The sequence below is a fragment of the Enhydra lutris genome, unplaced genomic scaffold (genome assembly GCF_002288905.1).
Source record: "Enhydra lutris kenyoni isolate GAN:26980312 unplaced genomic scaffold, ASM228890v2 scaffoldscaffold33, whole genome shotgun sequence".
NCBI lineage: Eukaryota > Metazoa > Chordata > Mammalia > Carnivora > Mustelidae > Enhydra > Enhydra lutris.
Genome location: NW_019154117.1, coordinates 5,339,065 through 5,366,772, shown reverse-complemented (window position 1 = coordinate 5,366,772; position 27,708 = coordinate 5,339,065). Strand labels below are relative to the sequence as shown.

The window sequence follows — 27,708 nt, the reverse complement described above, 5'->3', positions numbered from 1 at the left end:
GCGCTGAAATCAACAGTCGGTCATGCAACCAACTTAGCCACCCTGGTGCCCCACATTTTATGTCTTTTTGTTGTCCAGCTGCTGTGGCTAGGGCTTTCAGCACCATCTAAATAACAGTGGTGAGAGCAGACATCCCTGGCTTGTTCCTGACTGTAGAGGAAAAGCTCTCAGGTCTTCCTCATTGAAGATATTAGCTTTGGGATTTTCATAGATGGCTCTTATTATATTGAGGTATGTTCCTTCTAAATCTACTTTTTTGAGGGCTTTTATCATGAGTGGATATTGTACTTTGTTAAATGCTTTTTCTGAATCTATTGAAAGGAGCATATGGTTCTATCCTTTCTTTTATTAATGTGCTGTATTATGTTGATGGATTTGTGAATAGTGAACTCAGGAATAAATCCCACTTGATCATGGTGAATGATTCTTTTAATGTATTGTTGGATTTGGTTTGCTAGTATTTTATTGGGAATTTTGCATCTATGTTCATCTAGGTTATTGGCCTGTAGTTCTTTTGTTTAGTGGGGTCTTTGATTTGGGTATCAGGGTAATGCTGGCATCATATAATAAATTTAGAAGTTTTCCTCCCATTTCTATTTTTTGGAATAATTTGAGAAGAATAAGTATGAACTCTTCTTTAAATATTTGTTAGAATTCCCTTGAGAAGCCTCTGGCTCTGAACTTTTGTTTGTTGGGAGTTTTTGGATTACTGATTCAATTTCTTTGCTGGTTATCAGTCTGTTCATATTTTCCATTTCTTCCCATTTCAGTTTTGGCAGTTTAAATGTTTCTAGGAATTTATCCATTTCTTCCAAGTTGTCCAATTTGTTGGCGTCTAGTTGTGCATAATCTCTTATAATTGTATATCCGTGGTGTTGGTTGTTATTCCTCCTGTCTCATTTGTGATTTTATTTATTTGGGTCCTTTCTCTTTTCTTTTTGATAAGTCTGGCTAGGGGGTTATGAATTTTATTAATTCTTTCAAAGAATCTGCTCCTGGTTTCATTAATCTGATCTATTGTTCTTTCAGTTTTGGTATCACTTATTTCTACACTAACCTTTATTATTTCATTCCTTCCTCTAGCTTTAGGCTTCTCTTGTTGTTTTTCTAGCTCTTTTAGGTGTAAGATTAGGTTGTTTATTTGAGATTTTTCCTTCTTGAGGCAGGCCTGTATTGCTATATACTTCCCTCTTAGGATCATTTTTGCTACATCCCAAAGTTTTAGACTTTGGGACTTTGGACACCCAAAGATGTTTTCATTTTCATCTGTTTCCATATATTTTTAAAAATTTCTTCTTTGATTTCTTGGTTGATCTGTTCATTGTTTTTTGGTTGATCTGTCCACGTATTTGTGGTCTTTCCAAGTTTTTTCTTGTGGTTGACTTCTAATTTCCTAGTGCTACGATTAAAAAAAAAAAAGTTGGATGGTATGATTTCAGTCTTTTAAAAATTTTTTTGAGGTCTCTTTTGTGACCTAATATGTGATCTGTTCTGGAGAGTGTTCCACGTGTACCTGAAATTAATATATATCCTGCTGTTTTATGGTGGGATGTTCTGAATACGTCCATTAAATCCCTCTGGTCCAGTGTGTCATTCAAAGCCATTGTTTCCTTGTTTATTTTCTTTTCATATTATCTATTGATGTGAGTGGCATCTTAAAGTCTGCCACGATTATTGTGTTATTATCAGTTAGTCCCTTCATGATAGCAATTAACTGTCTTATATATTTGGGTGCTCCCATGTGGGGTGCATAAATATTTACAGTTGCTTTTCTTCTTGTTGGATTGTCCCCTTTATGGTTATCATCCCCTTCTCTGTCTCTTTTTACAGTCTTTGCTTTAAAGTCCATTTTGTCTGATCTAAGTATTGCTACTCTGGCTTTCTTTGGACATCTATTTGCACGACAAGTGTTTCTTCACCCCCTCACTTTCAATCTGCAGGTGTCTTTCAGTCTAAAATCTCTCTCTCTCTCTCTCTCTTTTTTTTTTGTAGAGAGACCAAGAGCACATGTGAGCAGGGTGAAGGGGCAGAGGGAAAGAGACAAAATCTTCAGCCAGGCTCCATGCTCAGCATGGTGTGGAGTCCAACATAGGCTCCATCTCACAGCCCTGAGATCATGACCCAAGACAAAATCAGCAGTTGGACGCTTAACCAGTGGAGCAACCCAGGCTCCGCTAAAATGAGTCTCTTGTAGGCAGCGTAACGATGGGTCTTGGTTGTTTTTTTCCATTCTGACATGCTCTATATTTTGATTGGAGCGTTTAGTCCATGTACAAGTAATTATTTATAGATATATATTTATTTCAATTTTATTACTTGTTTTGTCATTGTTTCTGGAGATTTTTTCTGATCCTTTCTTGTCTTTGTCACTTTTGGTTTCTCCTTTGCACTGAAAGAGTCTCCTTTAATATCTCTTGCAGGGCTGATTTAGTGGTCATGAACTGCTTTAGTTTTTATTTCTCTGGGAATCTCTTTATCTCTCCTTCTATTCTGAATGATATCTTTGTTGGTTAGAATGTTCTTGGCTGCAACTTTTTTCCTACTCAGCATGTTGAATATATCATACCACTCCCTTCTGGCTTGCCACATTTCTGTTGAGAGATCTCTTGCTTGCCTTACCCATGTGAGTTAAGGACTTCATTTGTCTTGCTGCTTTTAAGATTTTTTTTATCACTGTATTTTGCATATTTAATTACAGTATATCTTTTTTTTTTCTTTTTTAAGATTTTGTTTATTTGACAGACAGAGATCACAAGTAGGCAGAGAGGCAGACAGAGAGGAAGGGAAGCAGGCTCCCTGCTGAGCAGAGAGCCCGATATGGGGCTCGATCCCAGGACCCTGGAATCGTGACCCGAGGCGAAGGCAGAGGCTTTAACCCACTGAGCCACCCAGGCGCCCCTAATTACAATATATCTTGGTGTTGGCCTGCTTTTGTTGATTTTGATGGGAGTTTTCTGTGCTTCCTGGATTTGAATGTCTGTTTCCTTCCACAGATTAGGGAAGTCTCCAGCTATTATTTGTTGAAATTAATTTTCTACCCTCTTTTCTCTCTCTCCTTCTTTTCGGACTCCTACAATATGCATGTTATTATGTTCGATGGAATCACTGAGTTCCCTCAGTCTATTCTCGTGTTGCATAATTCTTCTTTCTCCCTTTTGTTCAGCTTCATTATTTTCCATTATTTGTTCTCCTAGGTCACTAATTCGCTCCTCTGGTTCTTCCAATCTGCTCTTCATTGTATCAAACCTGTTTCCAACCTTGTTTATTGCATTCTTCATCTCTGATTGATTCTTTTTTAAATCTTATATCTCTGTAGCCTTGCTGATGTCTTCTATTCTTTTCTCAAGCGCAGTGAATATCTTTATGACTGTTCCTTTAAATTCTCCTTCAGGCATGTTACCTATTTCTGTTTTGCTTAGATCTGTGACCTTGTTCTTTCTTGTTCTTTCATTTGGGATAAGTTCCTCCACCTGAGCATTTTATTTAAGTCTCACCTTCTACTCTGTATTTGAAAAGCTTATTCATGTCTTCTGCTCCTGAAAGTATTGACTTTCTGAAGACGAGGTCATGTACTGACTGTTGCTTTAGAGACGGTTGTCCCTTGTGTGTGCTGTGTGCACTCTGTTACTGTGTTTTGGCTGCTCTCTCCTGGCTCGTCATTTGCAGAGCCTGTCCTTGCTTGCTGTGGGCAGTGTTTAGTCCCTGGACTGAATGTGGTGAGTTTTAACTAGATCTGTTCTCATAAGCTCGTGAAATGAGACCTGACACCAGCTCCACCAGAACTGACATCCTGCAGAGCTCTCTGGTCAGTACAAGTGATGAGGAGGGGTTTGTGCTGGCCTTCTCAGGGAGGGGTCTGCCCTGCTGGGACTGAGGCAAGCTTGACTGAGAGAGAATAATTTGCCTTCTGTGTACCCCAGGCATTTTCCAGATGCTGTTTCCACACTGTCTGGCCTGGGTTATTTGCTTTAATCCCTACTGGTTGCAAGAACTCACGAAATTTAGCCTCTTTGATTTTCCAAGCCAGTGGCTTTGGGAAAATATTCTCCTTGTGCATTATTCTCTGTGTGTGTGCCTCTCTCTTTCTCTGTCTCTCTCTTGTCCTTCCCTATGACCATGGGTCCCTCCCCTCTGCACTGTGATCTGATTCTCCCCTAAAACATGTCTCTGCACTTCTTAACTTCTTCATTGTGACCTCTTCTCTCCTTTTAGTTGTGGAGTTTGTTCTGCCAGTCTTCAGGTCAGTTTCTGGGGTATTTAGGATGATCGGATTGTTATCTAGTTGTGTTTATGAGACAAGTGGAGCCTAGGGTCCTCCTGGTCTGCTGCCATCTTGAAAATCAAGTTGTTCTTTTAAGGGCATAAAAGTGAATCTTATTGGGGCACCTGGGTGGCTCAGTGGGTTAAGCCTCTGCCTTCGGCTCAAGTCATGATCTCAGGGTCCTGGGGTCGAGCCCCGCATCAGGCTTTCTGCTTGGCAGGGAGCCTGCCTCCTCCCCCTCTCTCTGCCTGCCTCTCTGCCTACTTGTGATCTCTGTCTGTCAAATAAATAAATAAATAAATAAATAAATAAATATTTTTTTTAAAAAGTGAATTTTATTTATAACATAAAGCAAAATACTTTAAAATCATCGTTCGCTGTCCTGTCTCTTGTTTCCCTACACATACTGCAGCAATGTGAAACAAAGATCTCTTCTTTCTGCTTGTCCCTCAAGTCAGGTTTCATATTCGGGCCTCACATATCTTTTGTCATTCCCCATCCCCCTTCTCTGCACCATCTGTTTATTCTGAAAGTCAGTCTAAGCTCTTTGGCTATTTCTTTTCTCTTCTTTTCACTTCACCCATTACATGGATTCCCTACTATAGCAGTTCTTAAACTTTTACATGCATGAGAATCATCTGGAAGTCTTGTTAAAACACAGCCTCTCCTCCAGAAGTTTATATAGGAGGTTTGAGTTCGGGCTCAAGTATCTACATTTCTGACAAATGCCCAGGTGGGACCGACACTGCTCATCCAGGGACCACAATTTGAGAACCACTGCTCTACCACACAGGAGCATCTGGAGCTGTTCCAGCAAACAAGAATCTGCCCCTGGGTAGAAGACTTTGTTATACATTAATTGTAAATAATGTTACTTGATTCTTTAGAATGTAATGAATCAGCTTCCATCACCATGTTTAACATTCTTTAAGTAAGGATGTGCATTCAGTAGACTCTGCTGTAAGACGATAAGAATCAAGGAAATAATACCTATTGCTTGATTGCCTGTTCAGGAGACAGTAGAATGTAATCGGCTCTGAAGCCAGGCCTTCTGGGGTTCAGCCCTGGCTTGGCAGGATTTCAGGAAGACCCTAGGAAAGTTATTCTTTTGTGCCTCAGTTTCTTCCTTTTGAAATGAAGGTAACAAAATGAACCATCTCATAGAGTTATTGTGAGGCTCAAATGATTTAATATATGTAAAGTCCTTGATGAATGATCGGTGTGTTTTATGTACTCTCATGTCATCTATTATTATTATCAGGAATTTACTGATGTTTTTTATATGTTACATCACTGTAACTTAAAATCAGTCCTAAAAGGTAAGCACCCCTAATATTCTTATAGGGGAGACTAGGAAACAGAAGTTTGGAAAGGTTGAATAACTGATTAAGGTCCCCTAGGCAGTAAAAATCTCAGGGTTTGTATGTCACCAGTGTTTACCCTTAGAAATCATTTTCTCCCATAAGAAAAATGGTATAAGGCAGCTGATTTCAAAGATATATTTGAATGTGATTGAATAATTACTTGCTTGGTCAAGACGGTTGGTGAATTTTACAGTCTAGTATTATTATGTCTGCTTAAAAGTGTATTAAAGACAAGTGGAGGCAAGAATGGGTAGACATAGGGGTGCCTGGGTGGCTCAGTGGGTTAAGCCTCTGCCTTCGGCTTGGGTCATGATCTCAGGGTCCTGGGATCGAGCCCCGCCTCGGGTTCTCTGCTCAGCAAAGAGCCTGCTTCCTCTCTCTCTGCCTGTCTCTCTGCCTACTGGTCATCTCTCTGTCAAATAAATAAACAAAATCTTAAAAAAAAAAAAAAGAATGGGTAGACATACCAAGAAATGTGTGACATTTGTGGAACACCTGTCACATAATAGGTGTTTAATAGATACTTGTTGAACTATTGGAATTAATGCGATTTGGAATTAAAATTACCTAATATCATAAAATCCAGAGTTAGTGAGATTACAGAGAAATGGGTATTTATATGCTACTATGAGATTTTTGAAAGTCAATTTAACAGGAGCCACCAAATTTTAAATATGTGTTTCCTTTGGCCCAGGCAGTCCAGTGACTATCGTAGGGAACACCCTGGTGCCCATGAAATATATAATGATGTGCCAATTTAGCCCTATTTTTAATTGTGAAAATCACAATACTAAATGTTGATAGATCAGGGAATTATTTAATAAATTAGGAGTCACCTGTTTTATTGAATACCATATAAGAGTTAAAAAGCATACATGTTGAACGAAATATCTCCATGTTGAAGTGAAAAAATGGTCACAGAAAAAAGTGTAGAATTACCCATTTTGTTTACAGAGCCCGAAACTGCATCTATAGGAGATAGGCAGGAAAATGCTTAGGAGAAAGTCTGAAACGGAACATACCAAATAGTCGTCAGTGGTTACATCTGGCAAGTGAGGAGGGCCTGGGGGACCTTCTACTGCGTATACTTTGCTATCTATATTATTTGGAACATTTACTTGTGAGATCTAAAAAGAAAAAAAGTAGCTTGTTCAACAAATCTTCTTAGTCCCTGAATAAGAATAATAGATAATAAGATGATAAGGATAATAGATGCATGATTCTTGCTAAATACTTTATTACTTGTAGTGCTGTCGATTTCCAGAACAGGCTCTGTGAGTAGTACAAGAGTTGAACTGGCATCTGAGTAGAAAGCACCCGAAACTAAAATATTCATAGCATTAGACTGCCTGACAGAAAGAGTTTGCCCGTGGACTATTACCACCCGTCATGCTTGCTTTCTGACAGAAGCAGTGACTATGACAGAAAAGAAAGAAAAACCAAAGACAAACACAAGTAAACAAAAGCACCAAAAGGAGAAAGCAAAGAAACAGTATTTTTTTTTCTTCAAATGAATGGTGATATCATTGTTCACTTGGAGACAGTATCCAGTGTTGATACTAGAAGAGAAAGTTATTCTCCAGGCTTTTCTCAGTTTCAGTTTGAGAAATGTAGGGGCGTTGTATTTCTATATTGCTGGAACTAAGTATCATAAACTGGGTGGCTTAAAACAACAGAAATTTATTCTTTCACAGTTCTGGAGGCTACAAGTCTGTGCTTAAGCAAATGGCCATGCTGTGCTCTCTCTGGAGCCTTCAGGGGGGATTCCTGCCTCGCCTCTTACAGTTTCTGGTAGCTTGAGGGGTTCCTTGGTTCAGATGCATCACTCTAGTCTCTGACTCTCTTTCCCTGGCTGTTTTCGCTCTGTGTGTCTGTCTGGCTCAGGTGGTCAAACATCTCTCTTCTGCTCAGGTCGTGATTCAAGGTCCTGGGATTGAGACCAGTGTCGGGCTCCCTGCTCAGCAGGGAGTCTGCTTCTCCCTCTCCCTCTGTCCCTCCTCCCTCTTGTGTGCTTTCTCTCTCTCAGATAAATAAAATCTTAAAAAAAAAAAAAAAAGGATGTCAGTCATATTGGATTAGGGCCAATGACCTCATCTTAACTTGATTACATCTGCAAAGACCCTCTTTCCATATGAAATCACATTCACAGTTAATGGTAGTTAGGACTTCCACATGTCTTCTTGATGGATTCAATTTGTAATTCACAATTTATAATTCCTAACTGAAGTCTGACCAATCATTATTAACAGTTATGAAAGTAGATGACTTTTGCATATGACTTTGATTCAGTGGGCTTTCAAGCACTTCATAATGGAGCATGCAGGAGCCCCTTGCCACGCAGACAGGTCGATCTCCGAGCAGAACCAGGGCGCCACTGTCTACGTGGGAGGCTTGGACGGGGAGGTTGGCCAGCCATGGCTGTGGGAGCTAATCCTCCAGGCGGGGCCAGTAGTCAGCTCCCGCATGCCAAAGGATGAAGTCACAGGTCAGCACCAGGCCATGGCTTTGTGGAATTCTTGGGCGACAAGGAAGCTGACTATGCCACGAAGATCATGAACCTGATCAAACTGTGTGGGAAGGTGAACCAGGCATCAGCTCGCAAGAACCTGGATGTGGGGCCAACATTGTCTTTGGTAACCTGGACTCAGAGATGGATGGGAAGCTATTTATGGTATTTCCAGCGCCTTTGGGGTGATTTTACAAACTCCAGAGATTGTGCGGGACCCTAACACAGGCAACTCCAAAGATTATGCCTTTATTAATTTAGTTTTGTTTGATGCTTTGGAAGCAGCTGTTCACGTTTTGAATGGGCATTATCTCTGTAACCGCCCTATCACTGTGTCCTATGCCTTTGAGAAGGACTCCAAAGGTCAGCACCAGGGTTCAGCAGCCGAACAACTTCTGACAGCCCAGGACCTACTCTCCCAGGCTGATGCCCTCGTCCGCTCCTTGCAGATTCACCCTCTTCACCTTCAACCCCCAATTCTGTGGCATCATCACTGGGATCTGGGCTTCCTCCATCAGGTAGCCCTCTTCCTCGGTCTCTCCCACCCCCAGTGCTGCCTCCTGGAAACCTTCTACCTGGGATACCCCCAGCTAGGCCCCCATTACCTGTGTCTCCTGGGGCTGGAGGACATGGCCCACCATCATCAGGAATGCAGGGTCTGGACATCCTGGACATGGATACTCACATCCTCACCAATTCTCACTGTATGCAATGCCCCATCCAGGGATGTCTCAGATGCAGCTGGCCTACCATGGCCCTCGTGGGTCAGGATATCCCCATTCCAGGCCATCAGGCTCTGGGGGGCAGCCATCACCCCAACCCCCACCTGGAGTGCCTCATCTAGGACCTCCTCTAATGGGCATGCCTCCCTTCCCCCACCAGTGGCCTCCGTTTGGTTCTTCCATGCGTCATCCAGGTCTATGCCTCTACATGGGATGCATGGCCCTCCTCCACGGATGCCCCCCATGGATACACTGGGCTCCCACCAGATGGCTACCAGTGGGGGCCCCCTCCTCCACCCAGACCAACCCCTCCGCCTCTAGTTCCCCTTGTGGCCCACTTCCAGACCCTTTTCCTTAGTAATTTCTCATTCTTTTGCCTCCTGTTCTAGCTTCCCAGTATCTTTTCAATTCTTTGGACCAATCAGAATTTCTGTAGCTCCCTACAGCTAAGGCACCAATCCTTCTCAGGCTTTTTTTTTTTTTTTTTTTAAGTTTAACTTTTTTCTTTCCACAGGTGTTTTTTGTTTTCCTAAATTGGTCCTAAGTGGTTTTGGAAATGAACAGAGAAAATAAAACTAAATTCCTTGTTAAAAAACAAATAAAATACTTCATAGTCCTTCAGCTACTATAATTTCAACAATGGCCCAGAATAGCATAGGTGTCTTTTTTTTAAGAAAACATATTTCAAGTCAACAAATTCAGACATGAGCCACTGTTGGGTACCAGGTTTCCAAAAGAACTGAGAGGACAGAAATGTGGATAAAGTAAGACCACCCTAAAGATGGTGCTCCCTCACTACCAGCTGCCTATGCTGGGGGGAAAACACTGGCTTTCCCTTTGACCAACTCTCATCGTGCAGAGGTAAAGAAGTGCAGCCTCCAGACCTTACTTAGAAAGAGAAGGCATGGAGGGAGAGACGGGGACGGGGAGGGATCTCTTTGTTGAACAAATATACTTAAGGACAAATTATAGACATTGGGGGTATGTAGAAGTTAAAGTTGAAGAACGCTTTAGGCAGCATTTTTTGGTCCCACTGTGTATTTCATAGGTAAAATTGAAATACACAGTATTTAAACATACCAGTAAGATGTTTTAATATCAAATTAGATTTCCCTTGGGTCAATTGTTTAACTGAAATGGAGTGATCACAGCAATTACTATAGCTATGGCCCAGAAGATTCACAAAATTCAGTTACAGAGAAAGTTGGATGAAGTGAGTGAGAAGAGAAAACCCAACAGCCCTGAAGGGAGTGATGATTTGGAAGAGGAGGTGAGGGTGAGGAAAATTTCTCTGTAAGACGTAGCCACCCTGCTCAAAGATAGCTTATTTTTGGCTAACCAAGATTACATGGGTTCCGTGTAATGTCTCAGATTGTGACTGATACTTACATAGTTATGCTTGGCTCCTTCATTGGAGATAGACTTGAGAATTTGTGGGTAAATTGGATTTTTAAAAGTTGTACATCTTCTCTCTTGGGATTTGAGAGAATATTTCTTGTTTCTCTTCTCATCGGTGTGCTATAGTATCTGTCTTCTTCAGGTTATTTTGTAGCAAGTACTCTACACTAGTAGATCTAGCTTAAGTAAAAAGGAGAAATTTGTCATAAGGAAATATTTTCAAGATACCAAATACAGGAAGTTTCTTTGGGCCTTAGAAGGAAGAGGAAACTGAAACACGGTGAGGACTCTTTGTTGGTGTGCTTTCTCTCTTTTTATCTGTCCTGTCTTAGATCTGTGTTAATCTCCCCTCCTCCCCCCCAACAAATCAGCCTTCTGTGCAACTCCATGTACATGAAGATGGCCACACCACAATGGCAGATTTAACTTTAGAGCATAGGAAGCAAATAAGTGAAAAGAGAAGTCTGAGCAACTGTCTTTGAATCCCAGTTTGGGCTTCTCCGAAAGGGAGACCTTGATTGGCTCAGCTTGAGTCAGGTGACAACTCATGCTGCCATCAATGGATGTGGGGGCTGGGTCATGAACAATAATAGCCTCTGGCTATTCCGGGTGAAGAGGACCATTCTTAGAGAAAGAGGGCAGAATCCATAATCTAAATAAGAACTGAGGAATAAATGCTCTGTAAACAAAATTTATGCCAGGGGAATTTCTATTTTTAAGAGTGAATCATGATATGACTCCTTTTATAAAGAAAAATATTTTTAATGAATTGCTAACTATACCCCTGTTTTAAGTAAAACAGTTTCAGTAGAGCATAATTATAATAGACATTTTGCATATTTCACCAATTAATTATCCTCACTGGAAGAAGGTTATTAATTCCTTGTTTACAGAGGGGAAAACTTTTGGTTTTCATACACCAAAGTTAAATGTATCTGGTGATCTCAAGGGAAGGAGCCATCTGTTTGCTAGGAACACCTTTATCTTTGGGACTATAAGGAAGGATGAGAGATCAGGGATATGCTGAAGTACAGAGGAGGTTTTCGACTCCCTCCACCGCCATAGCTAAGCAAACTTTGAAATGAATGATTCTAAAATACCTGGGTGGTTCAAAGCTTGTCTGTTTATCTGATTCACACTCCGGCCTTTGCCTTTCCGTTTGTATTACTAGACCAGGAATAAATCAGCCTCTCTCCATAGCTACCTCCCTTGCCTTCAGAAAAGTACTCTTCCCTATCTTGGAAAGAAACAAAGCAACTCCCCATCTATCCCCAACCATTTGCTTGACCTGTTTCCCTTTCCAAGGACTTTTCTGTGTCTTTTTTTGCTCTCACTTTTCTCTCTCTCTCTCTCTCTTTTTTTAAAGATCTTATTTATTTACTTGTCAGAGAGAGAGAGAGCAGCAGGCTGAACAGGCAGAGCAGGCAGAGGGAGAAGCAGGCTCCCGCCAAGCAAGGAGCCCTATATGGGACTCAATCCCAGGACCTTGGGATCATGACCTGAGCCCTGAAGGCAGACCCCAACCGACTGAGCCACCCAGGTGTCCCTTTTTTTGCTCCTCTTAAGAATGATGTTTTTATTATTTCATCATTTAATGCATAGGTTTTTTGGTTATATTTGGTTTTTTACCCAAATGTAAATCTTTTTTTTTTTTTTCTCATTAAACTTTTGTTTTAATGGGTCTCAAAATTCTGTGACAGACTTTTGGTCAAGTTGTTTCCATTAAAAAGTACTAATTTTAAAAACTAATAACTTAAAAACTGCCACACACACACAAAAACAAATGGTCTGCAAAACATTCCTTCTGAAGATTTTATGATGCATTGTTATCATTAACCAGTCTTTTACTATTAAAATTAAATGGCCAGTTGACACAAACAGTTCTGAGACTGTTCTTCCACCACTGATTAAGATGAGGTTGGCAAGTATTGGGGATAATATTCATTTAGCCTTCTGAGCTTTCTGGACAGACTTGGTGACCTTTCCAGCTCCAGCTGCCTTCTTTTCCACTGCTTTGATGACACCTACAGCAACCGTCTGTCTCATGTCATGGACAGCAAAACGGACTAGAGGAGGATAGTCAGAGAAGGTCTCATCACACACAGGCTTTCCAGAAACCTTATCAACAATGGCGGCACCACCAGATTTCAAGAACTTGGGACCATCTTCCAGCTTTATTCCAGAATGACAATCTATCTTCTCCTTCAGCTCAGCAAACTTGCGAGCAATGTGAGCTGTGTGACAATCCAGCACAGGTACATCCCCAGCACTGATTTGGCCTGGATGGTTCAGGATAATCTCCTGAGCCATGAAGCCAGCTTCTTCCATTGGTGGATCATTTTTGCTGTCACCAGCCAGATTGCCACAACAAACATCTCTGGCAGATATGTTCTTGACATTGAAGCCCATGTTGTCCCCAGGAAGAGCCTCACTGAGAGCTTCATGGTGCATTTCAGTGGACTTTACTTCAGTTGTAACATTGACTGGAGCAAAGTTGACCACCATGCCAGGCTTAAGAACACCAGTCTCCGCTCGGCCCACAGGGACAGTACCAATACCACCAATTTTGTAGACGTCCTGGAGAGGCAGACACAAGGGCTTGTCAGTTGGATGAGTTGGTGGCAGATGCAATCCAGAGTTTCAAGCAGCGTTGCTTCCACTGGCGTTCCTGTCTTTACGGGTGACTTTCCATCCCTTGAACCAAGGCATGTTAGCACTTGGCCCCAGCATGTTGTCACCATTCAAATCACAATCTGGCATAAATGCTACTGTGTCAGGGTTGTAGCCAATTTTCTAAATGTAGATGCTGACTTCCTTTACAATTTCCTTGTATCTCTTCTGGCTGTAGAGTGACTCAATGGAATCCATTTTGTTAACACCAACAATTAGCTGTTTTACATCCGGTGTGTAAGCCAGAAGGGCATGCTCATGGGTCTGCCTGTTCTTGGAGATACCTGCTTCAAATTCACCAGCACCAGCAGTGACAATCAGGACAGCACAGTTAGCCTGAGATGTGCCTGTTATCATGTTTTCAATAAAGTCTCTATGTCCTGGGGCATCAATGATGGTCACATAGTACTTGCTGGTCTCAAATTTGTACAGGCAGATAGCAATGGTGATACCATGTTCATGTTCAGCTTTCAGTTTATCCAAGACCCAGGCATACTTGAAGGAACCCTTTCCCATCTCAGCAGCCTCCTTCTCAGATTTTTTGATAGTTCTTTTGTCGATCTCACCACATTTGTAGATCAGATGGCCAGTGTAGTAGACTTGCCCGAATCTATGTGTCCAATGATGACGATGTTAATGCGAGTCTTTTCTTTCCCCTTTTGGTTTAGGTTGAGCAGTGGTTTTCACGACACCTGTGTTCTGGCAACAAACCCATTGTGAAAAAGCCCAAATGTAAGTCTTTGCATTTATCTCTGTTAAAACTCGGTCCTTATCATTACAGCCCACACAGTTCTGTGGAATGTGATAGATTGTGACAAATGCTTCAGGATTACTAATAAAATCCAACATAGTTCTCATACCTCCCAGCCTGCTGATATCTGTAAATTGACCTTACCACAACTATAATACGCATTTAATAGCTGTGCTAAGGGTTTAAAAATACTTTTTCATCTAATCTTCCAGATGTCTCAAGGAAGATATTACTATCCCTATTATAGTGATGAGGAAATGGAAGCTTAGAAAATCTAAATGACATCCTTGGTGAAGGCTGGGATTCAAACCTGGGTCTGCCAGACTCTCAAGCTTAAGTTCTTAAACCCTTGGCCACGTCTTTTCAACCTTGCCTTTGCATCAAAACCACCTAAGAACTTTACAGAGACACAATAGCCAAAACCCCATCTGACAACATTGTCACAGTCTCGCTGTGGAGGTGGTTTGGAGAGCAGTAGCGAGACCCACTGCTGCCATGTTCTGCTGCAGTGGAAGGACAGGATCTTAGTGGGTGCCACACACTGCCCCATAAAGGTGACAATTAGCTGCTAATTTTTACTTTTAGATCTGGCCATATAATCAGTTTTGAATCTAAATAAATCCTCCAACCCACATTTCTTCTTTCTCATAGTATGTGAAAGAATGTCATGAAAGACTTGGTAAAATTTGTTCTCTTGGGGGGCACCTGAGTGTCTCAGTTGGTTAAGCCTCCAGCTCTTGATTTCAACTCAGACCATGATCTTGGGGTTATGGGATCCAGCCCCATGTCAAGCTCTGCACCGGGCATGGAACCTTCTTAAGATTCTCTTCCACTCCCTCTGCCCCACTGCCCCACACTCTTTCTCTAATAGAAAAAAAAAAAAATTGCTCTCTTGGAATTCTTTTTTATCCTTATCAAAAATAGGGGTATCTTTCTGAAATGTTTGCCCTGGGAGCAACTGTCTAGCTATGCCACTACCAGGGATCACATAAAGAGCTAAAAAATTCTCTACAGGGTGAAAAGAGCTCAACATTAGAGGGGAATATTGACTTAAAAATCATACTGTCTTAGTGAGAAGAGAGGCTTCCACTCTCTGAATGACCCTAAACAAGTCACTTTATCTCTCTGGGCAGGCAGATAAATTTCTCAATTCTATAAACCCAAGAATTTTTCTTTTCTTTTCAGTCCACCTGTCTTCCATATCCAAATCACTTTTATTAAAAAAAAAAAAGTCCCTTTGTAGAGGCTGCTTTCTGGCAAACAGGATTGAGCAATGGAATGTAGAGAAGGTCCAAAATAGCCAGAGGCCCTAACTGACCTATAGGCTATTTACATGTAGGCACAATTACCAAGAAAAGGAGAATTCCATATGTTGCCATACCTCTTAATCTTCCCTCTTTGAAAAATGGCCCCCACCCACTACCTGGTGCAGACAGCCCCTCCATGGCTGTCCTGCGCACAGCTCCCTTTCTGTGTATTTGATAAACTTCTATCTCCTTTGTTCTGCCTTGGGTGAACTCTTTCGCCTCCTGTGCCCCCTGGATCCCACCTGATCTTCACCCTGCATTTCGGGGCTCCCATCCTATCAAGAGACACCCATTTAGACACCACACCTTCCCCCACAAGGAATTCTGAATATTCACTTTTTCCTTCCTGCAAACAGGCAGTGGCTGGTAACAGGCACCATGTCTGGTTGAATAAATAAGTATTATAAAATATAGAAATATTGCTCATTGCAGTGAATACCTCTGCACTGTTTCAGAGTTCATAAAGCAGGCATTTTTTTTTTTCTCACAAAAGCGAATGTTTCCATTTCCACAATTCAGGTAGATGATTTTAATCTTAGCTGTGACATGAAGGACAACTCTGTCATTTTATCTTTTTTGTGTGGGTCTGTGTTCTGGTTTCTACTCCAGTAACAGTTTTCATTTTCAGGAAAAGGGAACTTGCATGGTGGTTGCTGCTTGTGATCTTGGCCTTTATATTCTAAGCAGATTTTAGATTTGCCATCGACTCACAATTATTTTTGATTCCTTTTTAGATATTAAAAATAAGGACTCTCCAGCATATTTTGCTTGTAAAACAGTAGCCATAGGAACGCAATTCTCCCTCCCTCTTATGAGAAAACGTAAATCCCTCCCTCTTATGAGAAAACAAGAGCTGTAGTTCACTATTTACTTTGAAGGAGTCAGTATGAATTCAAGTCATTTCCTATCCTGCTATCATCTGCTCAAAGACCTTTTGCAATGGGTCTTATGTAAGAAGGAATGCAAGAGTTGCATTGGTGAGTTGATTTAAAGAAATCATTAAATTCAAGTTAGACCTGAATCTCAGCATCATTTGTGAATGGAGAAACAGGTATAAATGCATCAAATGTTTCAGAGAGAAAGAGGGCTAATAAGTGAGAAAGACCATACATAGTTGGGTTCCAGGCTACTCCTTTGGACTCATCTCTTTCCACTGCCCTCTCCTTCACTGTCCTCCAACCACATTGACCTCTTTTCTGGTCCTTGAACTTGTCAAGCCCATTCCTTTTTCAGGGTCTTTGCCTTTGCTAGTCCCTCCGCCTGAAACTCTCTTCCCATGTAGTCACACGACTGGCTCATTTTCATCCTTCGCATCTCTGCTCAGATGTCACTTATTCTGGGAGGTCTCTCCTGGCCACCCTCACTAAAATAGCACACTGCTTCCTCACTTTCTATTCCTTTACTTTGTATTATTTTTCTTAGGTGCAATTATATCCTGGTATATGATACAAAGTATATTCGTCACTTTTATCCGAATATATGCTCCAGTAGAGCAAGTAGAATGCGGGTTGCAATTACATAGCAGCATCCTTGGAGCCCTTGCAGCCCAGCACCTGGTAGATGCTATGCGAATATTCGTTGAACGAATCAGTGGGGCTTTTGGGAGGCGGTGGGCTCTTTCTCCTCATTCGCTGGGTCTTGTCGCCAATCGGCAAGCAGCTGGGCGCCTCGTTCCACCCTCATCCTTTTCTTGGATTGGAGCCAGGCGCTCGGGATTGCACCTGCACTAAACAGTGCCTGTGAATGTTGCCCCAACCCTCGGTGCCACTTCCCCTCGGCCTAGAGGCCTGGACTGGGGAAGGACAGGTTTGCCGGACGCGGAACGTGGAAGCGAAAGCAGAAGGGGAACCAACACCAGGGCACGGGAGGATGGCGCTGTGGTGCCAGGCTGCGTGCAGGGGTCGCCTTCCCGACGGGGCTGACTCATTCCCAGCCGCCTCCACGGCGGGCGGCGGCCACACACACGCCCGTCTGGGGGAGGGCCAGGCCCAGCGCCGGGCTCCTGGGGGCTGTGGGGCCCGGGTAGCCAGCTCTGGCTCCATTTCCCACGCCTGTTCTCCCAGGGGACGGCCCGGGACTCTCCGCGCGCTCCCGCCAACTTCCCGAGAAGCCCAGGTTGTGCGCGACCTGCCTCTGCCAGGCCTACGGCGCTCGCGTGCGCGCGCCAGGAGAAGGGCAGCGCGGCGGCTTGGCGCACGCGCGCACGCGCGCACGCGCAGTCGGGGGAGGAGGTGCGCGGTTGGGTCCCGCCCCCGCCCCCGCCCCCGCCCGTCCGGCGGTTCTGTCTCAGTCAGCAGCGAACTGTCCGCCTGAGAGGAGGCTGACGCCGGCGCAAATAGAGCTTCCGAGCCAGTGTCGCCTGAGGCACTGAGAAGACGGGGTGGCCCGGGAGAGGGCGGAGACGACGCCTGTGACGACAGGCTTCCTGGCTGCCCAAAGTGGAAGTGGTGTGAGCTGGAGGAAGGAGAGAGGAAGAGAAGCCGGAGGGGGTAGCGGCGGCCGCGGCCAACCGCTTCTCTAAGCTCTGACAGGCTGGGCCGGCGCCCGGCGCGCTCGGGAGTTGGTGCCGCCGCCTCGGCCGCTCGGCCCCCGGGCCCGGACTCGCGCCGCGCATCGGGGCGGAGAGCTGCTGCGGCCGCGCGGGGACAGGCCCGGGGCTCGCCGCCCAGGGATGTGAGTGGGAGCCGACTCAGCGCGGGAGGGCCCGGGAGGGCCCAGCCTGGCGGACGCCTGGACCCCTGCCCACGCCGGGGGCTCCGCAGATCTCGGCCCGCCGCGGGCGCCGGGTCGAAGCAGTCCCTGCGGGCCTGGGGGCGCTCCTCGCCGCGGGATCGGTGCAGCTGGTGCGTGCGATCGCTGCTTGGCCTCTGGGTGGGGGCAGCGGGCGTCGGTACACCTCCCTCCCACCCTCTGACCGCCGCTCTGCCCCTCCTAGGGCAGTAAACTTCTCGGCAAAAAGCCTTCCTTTTGGGAGAGGAAGCCGGCAGCGGCGTGTTTCGCTGTTGGCTCTTTGCATCCCTGAGTGCCTCGTATCCGCCTTCCCTCTCCCCTTACTGCTCTTTAAAATGTTCTAGACGTCGGAATGGCCTAGGGGAGAGCATCTATTTCCCCTGGATTTCTGCGGTAATAACGGTTGCTTCTTTTTTTTAGGTTTCAGAACCTGGCGAGGGATCAAGATGTGAACCGTTGCGCTTCTGAAGAAAAAGGCCCTTCCTCCCCTTCTCGCGAAGGTGGGTTTGCGATCCTGGCGGCTGGGCTGTGCGGTGGCGGGGAAGGCGAGTGTGGGGAACCGGGAGTGCATGCGTAGGACGGCCGGGAGCGTGTTTAGACAGGCCGGGCTCCTTGTGGTTTAGCCTTCTGAAAATGGCAGCGCTGAACTTAGAATGTTGGTCCGGGAGGGCGATTCCGGGGTGTTTACTGTTGCCCTCTCGGATCCTTTAAGAGATACCGCTGCTTCTTTCTCCTCCGATCATACAAGTAATAAGGCTTTGCAGAAGAAGCGTTGCCAGTTACTCTTTCTCCTCGAGCAGCCAGAGATTGTTAATCTTTCAAGGAGGAACGTTTTGAAGGAATAAGGGATACCAAGTGAGAGAACACGTTAGCTGTTCTTGCTGGGGTTTCTGCTACCACGCTGAGTGCTTCCTGGGTGGTTTTATCTGCCCAAGTTTGCTGTGTCGGTTGAATTTACCCAGTTTGCTTTCCGGTGGTGGTTAATCAGTCAGGAGAGACTCCTTTTCTTTGAATGAAAGGACAGAAGCGGCTGAGTATGTCATAGAGGGAAGGAGAAATTGTGGAGAAGGAAACTAGAAGTGGGAATAAGAGAGATGACAATTGCTTTTGGTTTCTTAATAGGTTGTACAAGTGAGTCGTTGCTAATGCAGATATTCTGTGCAACACCCAGCACATTTGAAGACCTGTCTTTCCCCACCCCACTCACCTTTTATCACGAGTGTGGAAATCACTAGCTTGCACGTGCAACATGTCTGTTAGAGAAACATACCCGCAAACTGGATGTGTCCAACTCTTGCCTTAATAGTACATGTACTTACCTGTAGAGGAAAGTTACGGTATTTGCTGACTACATGAGAGTGTGAAGCTTTGTTTTTGCTTGAACTGAATGTCCTGTGTTTGGAGTTCATAGCATGTTAAAATTAAAATGAAAGGAAACAATGGTTTGTTTTGTATAGTGGGTTTTCCTAGTGACAGAGACAGGTGTCTCAGTTATGGGAAGGGATCATGATGTCTTTTCTCTACTTCACCTGGCTGTCGCTGAAAGGTGGGATGCTTTTGAGGCAGACTAGGGAAGCACATTAGTCAGATCTGGGTTTGAATCCTGGTGTTCCTGCCCCTTGATAGTCGTATTATTTAAAATGTCTTTGAGCCCCGCTTTTCTTAAAAGGTTGCTGTGAGGATCAGTAAGATTGTGCAGGGGAATGCTTGGCTACTGTTGAAGCCTTGGCTACTATCATGGGTCGGGCAGGCAAAGGAGATTTAGAGAAGGGCAATATCACTCTGCACGAGGTGGTCTGCCAGGGACCAGTGATTCTTCCTCTTCAGTAGAAGGAGAAAAAGCACTTACAGTTCTTGAACTGGTCAACTCGGTCTTCTTAGAGCCTTTTTATGGGAAGGTTCCACTCTTATCTCTACTTGACACCCCTCCCTCCACCATTGTGTGGCCTCTACCAACTATTGTGCTGCCCCCTTGTGGTTAGCTGTGCTAAGAACTTTCTTCTGCTCCTCCCCTCTTAGATTTTGTTTTCCCTCTTTTTAGGCCCTTTGCCTTTGCTCCCAGTTTCCCAAACTGTGTGCTGAGGTGCCCAAGAGAAGCAGTGAACTCAGGCTTGGAACTATTAGTTTGAGGTAGTTCACAGTTTCAACGTTAAATTGACACATTCTTTTCTACAATGCCATGTCTTTGAAAGCTGTTTTTTTTAAGAAGTTGTTCTGATAAAAAGCAACTACTGTATGAGGATCAGTGTGATACAGGAAATGAGAGTGTGATGTTGTTCAGTTTGATTCCAAGAAGTTGTACAAGGCCGGACAAGAACTAAGTTGTAAGGATATTAAGTAGCTTGAATTCACCTACTCGGGTATTCACACCACTCACAGGAGTGCTGTGAAAATATTACTAAAACTAAGAATTCCCTGAATGGAGAAAGTTTGGGAACCCTTGCCTTAGCTTTTGGTTGACTTTTCTGATATGAACAAAATTTTTTTAAATGGAAAAACTGCATTTTTTTAAATGTTGGTCACTAACTGATTCCTGTCCCCACCAGAAGCATTGATATAATTATTGATAAAATTATTGATGCAAAGCCAGTACCAGCTGATCATGGCTTAGTATATTTCCTCTCCTATTTAATATCTTTATAACATCTGCCTAGTTCTTTCATTTTATTTTAATTTTTTAAAAGATTTTATTTGTTTGGCACAGAGAGTGAGAGAGCGCAAGCGTGAGAGAGAGAGTGTGCACGCGAGCGCACATGCGCACAAGCAGGGGGAGTGGCAGGCAGGGCAGAAGTGGGCTCCCTGCTGAGCAGGGAGCCAGATGCAGGACTCTATCCCAGAACCCCGGGATCATGACCTGAGCAGAAGGCAGACGCTTAACCAACTGAGCCACCCAAGCGCCCCTAGTTCTTTCATTTTAAAACAAATTCTGTTGCTGGGGCACCTGAGTGGCGCAGTTGTTAAGCACCTGCTTTGGGCTCAGGTCACGATCCCAGAGTTCTGGGATCTAGCCCGGCATTGGGCTCCCTGCTCAGCTGGAAGCCTGCTTCTCCCTCTCCCACACCCCCTGCTTGTGTTTCCTCTCTCACTGGTGTTTCTCTGTCAAATAAATAAATAAAATCTTAAACAAACAAAACCAAATTCTGTTGCTCATTTGTTATTCTGGTCACTTCCTGGTTATTCCAGGCCTACTTTTCTAGTATTTTGAATGTCTCCTTAAACTCACCATGCCCCAAATGAAAAATCATCATTTTTATACCCCTTTAGAATTTCCTTCTCTCCTGATCATATAGATTTAAATTAGGTATCATCTGGGATGCCTGGGTGGCTCAGTCAGCTAAGTGTCTCCCTTCAGCTCAGGTCATGATCCCAGGGTCCTGGGATCAAGTCCCATATCAGGCTCCCTGCTCAGCAGAGAGCCCACTTCTCCCTCTCCCTCTGCCTGCCACTCCCCCTGCTTGTATGCTCTCCTTCTGTCAAATAAATAGATAAAATCTTTAAAAAATAATAAATTAGGTATCATCTTTACCTCTTTCATTCACCTCTTGTGTTAACCCATTCAACATGTCCTGTCCATATTTCTTTTCTCCCTCATAGCTCTGCTTACCTACTTTACCACCAGGACTTATTTCCTCAGCCTAGAATATTGAAAGTCATATCAGCCTCTCAGAATCCAGCATCTCTTTCTTCTGTTTATCCACAATAAAAATGTCACTAATATTCCTTATTGTGGCATTCTTTTGTCCCCAGATCTTCAGTGGCTTCACACACTCTACCTGTTAAATTTAACTTTCTCTTCTTGGCTCTCAGGAGACTTGGTCATTATTCCCTGCCCTATTTATTTGGTCTTTAAGGAACCTCGATGAGCATTCTCTGCTGTAGTCTTTCAAGCCACTTTCTACATTTTCTGATAATAGTTATGCTTATTTCAGCTTTTAACTTCCATTTATGTTTTCCATCCTTTTTCCACCTAGCCCAGTTCTGTTTTTGTACACTCACTATTCCATAACAAAGTAGGGCCTCAATCTCATCTGAAAACTTGAGGATGACTGTAGTACTTTTTCCATAGGGTTGTGATTAGAATGAAGTGAATTAATAAATGAAAAGTCTTTAAGACTGGTGTCTGGCACATTAAGCACACCTTAAGTTTTAGTTATTATTGTAATTATTAATTTATTAATTATTAATAATCATCATTATTATTACTACAATTACTATGGCTATACTCTCAGTTAAAATTCTTCCTCATTTCTGAAACTGTTTCTCACTACATACTGCTTTTTCCTTTCTATATTTCTGCTGTTCTTTTAAGTCACAGAGGATCTTCACGTAGTTTATTTATATATCCTGATTTGGTAGTTTGATAATTATTTCCCTAGTGTTAACCTTATCTTTTCTTGTTGGTTGTATATTCTTTGAGGAACACATACATGGAGTGCTGAACACATGAGGAGCTTTCAGTAAGTGCTGTGTATTAGAAAGGAGCTTTAGTCAGTCACCACACAAATATTTATTAATATCTGCAATGTAGAAGGTACTTTGTTATGTCCAAAGAGATGCAGAAAGATATAAAATAGGTTCCTTTCATTGAGAACTTAAAATGTAATTTGGAAGATAAGGTAAATAATAAAAATTATGGATATTTGAGACGACTTAGAGTTGAAGTGAGCAGGGAAGGCTCCAGAGAGGAGGTAAAATCAAAACTTGGCATGATTTTATTTTGCATAAGAGGAAGGACCTTGTACAAGTGGTAAAGAGAAGCAAAATATGCATGACATTTTCAGAGAACAGTACATAAAACAATTTGAAATGAAGGTTTGTATGGTAGGGTAGTAAGAAATCAGGTTGGTAATAGAGATTGGAATTAGATTATGGATGCCTTTAAGTGCTAGGATGGGAAGAATGTACGTTGCTCCATAGGTAACAGAGAAACTTTAAAAGTTTGGATTGAGAAAGAGCATGCTAAAGGAGTATTTTAGGAAAAACTGTGGTACCAGTGCTGTGTATGAATTGGAAAGAGAAGTGATAGAGCTGGGAAAATAATCTAGGCCTGGTGTGTGGATTTAGTGAAAACAGGACTCGAGAGATGTCGCATAAGACTTCATTATAGACTGGATAGGAAGGGAGCATGTGGTGGTGGTGTAAGGGGGAGGAAGAGTAATCAAAGATGACTTTGAAGTTTTGACCCACAATGACGTAAGAAATTGAAGACTGTTGGAATGCCAAGACATCTGAGAACATCTGGGCTAGTCCATCGATTTTGTGCATTAGGAATCCGATGCCCAGAGAGATTTAAAAGTGTGTTCAAAGTTACTCAGCCAGTTAGTGACAAAGAAAGAACTAGAATTTTTTAAATGGCAGTACTGACAGAGATAAGAATGTAAGTATTAGTAGCTGTTTGGAGAGATCTAAACAGCTGGACTTAAATTTGGGTATCTTGAGTTTGAGATGACAGTGGGTTAGTCAAGTGAAAATAGATGGCTAGACAGTAGTTAAGTAGAACTCAGTAGAGAAATTTAAGGCTGAAATTGTGGTAGTCAGAAAGAAGAGCTGAAATTGAGCCCTGGGTATTGCCCGTAATTACAGCGTGAAAGAAGAGGAACTGACAAAAAAGATGAAGAAGGAGCAGTCGGCCTGAGAGGCAAGTGGGTGGGTAGGTTAAGAGGGTGGGAATGATTAACATTTTGATCATTGTTGATCACCGCCAAGAAATGAGAAGAGTTAGAACTGAAAAAAGGCCTTAAAAACGTTCCTAACATGAAATCAAGAAAACTAGAAGAAAGAAGAAAATTGCTTATAGTTTTCCTATGTAGAAATAGCCACTGTTAGTATTTTGTTCTCCTTAGTATAATAGATGACCTTTGGATTTGACAGTTGGGTGAGTAATGGTGACCTCTATCCAAAGCTCTCGTCACTGGGACTAAAGATGAGAATTTCAGGCATAATAAAGACAGGGATGTATTTTTGACAGTCTTTGTCATTCATCTGTGTCCTTTCATATCACACTATATAAGTAACTGCTATTCCTTGTGGGAATTAGCCTTACACATATATTATTTGAATGAGTAGACAGTCAGTGGTCTTATTAGACCTTCAGTGGTCTCGCAGGTTGGAAAGATGATCTCTGGGTGTGTCTGTACTGGTAAAACCTGAATAAAATGATAAGGTATTAATTTCTAAAAGGAAAGAGAAATCCTTGGTAAATAACTTATAGAAGTGAAGGTAGCATGGTTAAAACTGTTCAGATTAGGAGAGCTGGAAAGGGTAAAAGAAAGCATAATCTGTCTTTAAAACTTGTACAGTATAGTTATCAGAGGTGGACTAGGCTGAGAATCCATGGGCTGTTTGTTTTGCCAGAATGTTTATTTTGATCTCCCAAGGACATACTTTAACCTGCTCTTTTGCTGTCAGTCCTTGGGATTAGGGTATTCATTATTGCTTACTAAAGTGACTTTAATACATTCTGATTATGAAATAAAATGACACTAGGTAATATTTTGTAATTTGGACATCAGTGTGATGTGAAGAAGTGCACTGTTTTGGAAATCAAGGGGGATCGGGGACTAACTGCTGTCAAAATGAGTTTGAGCAACTCATGTGATCATTGAACCTTCCCCCCCTCATTTGGAAAAGGAGAGAATGGAATAAATCTTTTTTAAAAAAACTTGTATATACTTTGGAAATGTGGAGTCACATAGTAATATGTGAATAAACTTAAGTAATGGTTTACTATGGTTTATAGCAAAAAAACCAGCCTCTTGTTCCTTCTCCATCTCTGATTCCTGCTTTCCAGTAAACCACTTTCAGATTTCCTAAGTATCTTCTGGTGCTTACTTCCATCTTTCTAAATAATCCACCATCGGTAACACCCCTCCTCATCCTGTGTCTGTGCCTATACTCTGCCCTTTTCACATTTATTTATTAAAGATTTTGTTTACTTGAGAGAGAGCGCGCGCGCACACCGAAGGTGAAGAGTGGAGGGAGAGGGAGAAGCAGACTCCCTGTTGAGCAGGGAGCCTGACCTGGGCTCCATCCCAGGACCCTGAGATCATGACCTGAGCCAAAGGCAGTTGCTTAACCAACTGAGCCATCCAGGTGCCTTTGCCCTTTTCCTCTTTAAAATGAGTAAATTGGTCAGTGTTGTATCTAAGGCTTCTCCACTACTTGTGTAGAGAAACCCATCTCCTTTTGCCTTCAAGTACTTTGCTATTTTATTTCTCCCTCATTTTCTTGCATTTTCAATTTTTCCCTCTTCTGGCTCACTTCCATCAGTGTGTATTCCGGTTGCTATTGCTGTTTGCTACTACAAAACTTAGTGATTTAAAACAACTATTTTATTTATTTATTTATTTTTTAAACAAATGAATCTTTTTTTTTTTAATTTTTATTTATTTATTTTACAGACAGAGATCACAAGTAGGCAGAGAGGCAGGCAGAGAGAGCGAGAGGGGGAAGCAGGCTTCCCGCTGAGCAGAGAGCCCGATGTGGGGCTCGATCTCAGGACCCTGAGATCATGACCTGGGCTGAAGGCAGAGGCTTAATCCACTGAGCCACCCGGGTGCCCCTAAAACAACTATTTTATTAGGCTCACAGATATTATGGTTCAGTAATTCAGATAGGGTACACCAAGAATGCCTTGTTTTTATTCCACAAAGTCTAGAACCTCAGTTGGGAAGACTTGTTGGCTGGGGTACTGTGAAGGTGGGGGACTAGAATGAGTCATCTGGAGGTGTCTTCACTTACATGATTGGTAGTTGATGCGGGCTGTTGACTGAAGCATACATGGGAGCCTCAATGTAGCTGTCTTTTTTTTTTTTTAATTTTTATTTATTTATCTATTATTATTTTTTTAAATCATTTTTTTTAATTTATTTTCAGCATAACAGTATTCATTGTTTTTGTACCACACCCAGTGCTCCATTCAATCCGTGCCCTCTCTAATACCCACCATCTGGTTCCCCCAACCTCCCACCCCCCTCGGATTGTTTTTCAGAGTCCACAGTCTCTCATTGTTCACCTCCCCTTCCAATTTCCCCCGACTCCCTTCTCCTAACTCCCCATGTCCTCCATGCTATTTGTTATGCTCCACAAATAAGTGAAACCATATGATACTTGACTCTCTCTGCTTGACTTATTTCACTCAGCATAATCTCTTCCAGTCCCGTCCATGTTGCTACAAAAGTTGGGTATTCATCCTTTCTGATGGAGGCATCATACTCCATAGTATATATGGACCACATCTTCCTTATCCATTTGTCTGTTGAAGGGCATCCTGGTTCTTTCCACAGTTTGGCGACCGTGGCCATTGCTGCTATAAACATTGGGGTACAGATGGCCCTTCTTTTCACTACATCTGTATCTTTGGGGTAAATACCCAGTAGTGCAATTGCAGGGTCATAGGGAAGTTCTATTTTTAATTTCTTGAGGAATCTCCACACTGTTCTCCAAAGAGGCTGCACCAACTTGCATTCCCAACAGTGAAAGAGGGTTCCCCTTTCTCCACATCCCCTCCAACACATGTTGTTTCCTGTCTTGCTAATTTTGGCCATTCTAACTGGTGTAAGGTGATATCTCAATGTGGTTTTAATTTGAATCTCCCTGATGGCTAGTGATGATGAACATTTTTTCATGTGTCTGATAGCCATTTGTATGTCTTCATTGGAGAAGTGTCTGTTCATATCTTCTGCCCATTTTTTGATGATTATCTGTTTTGTGTGTGTTGAGTTTGAGGAGTTCTTTATAGATCCTGGATATCAATCTTTTGTCTGTACTGTCATTTGCAAATATCTTCTCCAATTCCGTGGCATGCCTCTTTGTTTTCTTGACTGTTTCCTTTGCTGTGCAGAAGCTTTTGATTTGGATGAAGTCCCAAAAGTTTATTTTGGCTTTTGTTTCCTTTGCCTTTGGAGATATATCTTTTTTTTTTTTTTTTAAAGATTTTATTTATTTATTTGACAGAGAGAGATCACAAGCAGGCAGAGAGGCAGGCAGAGAGAGAGGAGGAAGCAGGCTCCCTGCTGAGCAGAGAGCCTGATGCGGGGCTCGATCCCAGGACCCTGAGATCATGACCTGAGCCGAAGGCAGCGGCTTAACCCACTGAGCCACCCAGGTGCCCCTGGAGACATATCTTGAAAGAAGTTGCTGTGGCTGATATTGAAGAGATTACTGCCTATGTTCTCCTCTAGGATTCTGATGGATTCCTGTCTCACGTTGAGGTCTTTTATCCATTTTGAGTTTATCTTTGTGTACGGTGTAAGAGAATGGTCGAGTTTCATTCTTCTACATATAGCTGCCCAGTTTTCCCAGCACCATTTATTGAAGAGACTGTCTTTTTTCCACTGTGTATTTTTTCCTGTTTTGTCGAAGATTAACTGACCATAGAGTTGAAGGTCCATATCTGGGCTCTCTACTCTGTTCCACTGGTCTATGTGTCTGTTTTTATGCCAGTACCATGCTGTCTTGGTGATCACAGCTTTGTAGTAAAGCTTGAAATCAGGTAACGTGATGCCCCCAGTTTTATTTTTGTTTTTCAACATTTCCTTAGCGATTCGGGGTCTTTTCTGGTTCCATACAAATTTTTGGATTATTTGCTCCAGCTCTTTGAAGAATACTGGTGGAATTTTGATTGGAATGGCATTAAAAGTATAGATTGCTCTAGGCAGTATAGACATTTTAACAATGTTTATTCTTCCGATCCAAGAGCATGGAATGGTCTTCCATCTTTTTGTGTCTTCTTCAATTTCTTTCATGAGTGTTCTGTAGTTCCTCGAGTACAGATCCTTTGCCTATTTGGTTAGGTTTATTCCCAGGTATCTTATGGTTCTTGGTGCTATAGTAAATGGAATTGATTCTCTAATTTCCCTTTCTGTATTTTCATTGTTAGTGTATAAGAAAGCCACTGATTTCTGTACATTGACTTTGTATCCTGCCACGTTACTGAATTGCTGTATGAGTTCTAGTAGTTTGGGGGTGGAGTCTTTTGGGTTTTCCATATAAAGAATT

At 42.8% G+C, this 27,708-nt stretch overlaps 1 protein-coding gene and 1 pseudogene across 1 annotated transcript in view; both read left to right on the top strand.

Annotated features, from left to right (window-relative positions):
- The first annotated feature begins 7,935 nt into the window (after positions 1-7,935).
- On the top strand, positions 7,936-9,242 carry LOC111153518 (annotated as a pseudogene).
- Positions 9,243-13,636: 4,394 nt separating this feature from the next.
- Positions 13,637-27,708, top strand: part of LOC111153517 (Janus kinase 2) — a 150,052-nt gene continuing 135,980 nt past the window's right edge. Inside the window, exons 1-2 of the mRNA XM_022512573.1 lie at positions 13,637-13,653; positions 18,130-18,209. The gene's annotated coding sequence lies outside the window, so the exon portion shown is untranslated. The remainder of the gene's footprint in view (positions 13,654-18,129; positions 18,210-27,708) is intronic.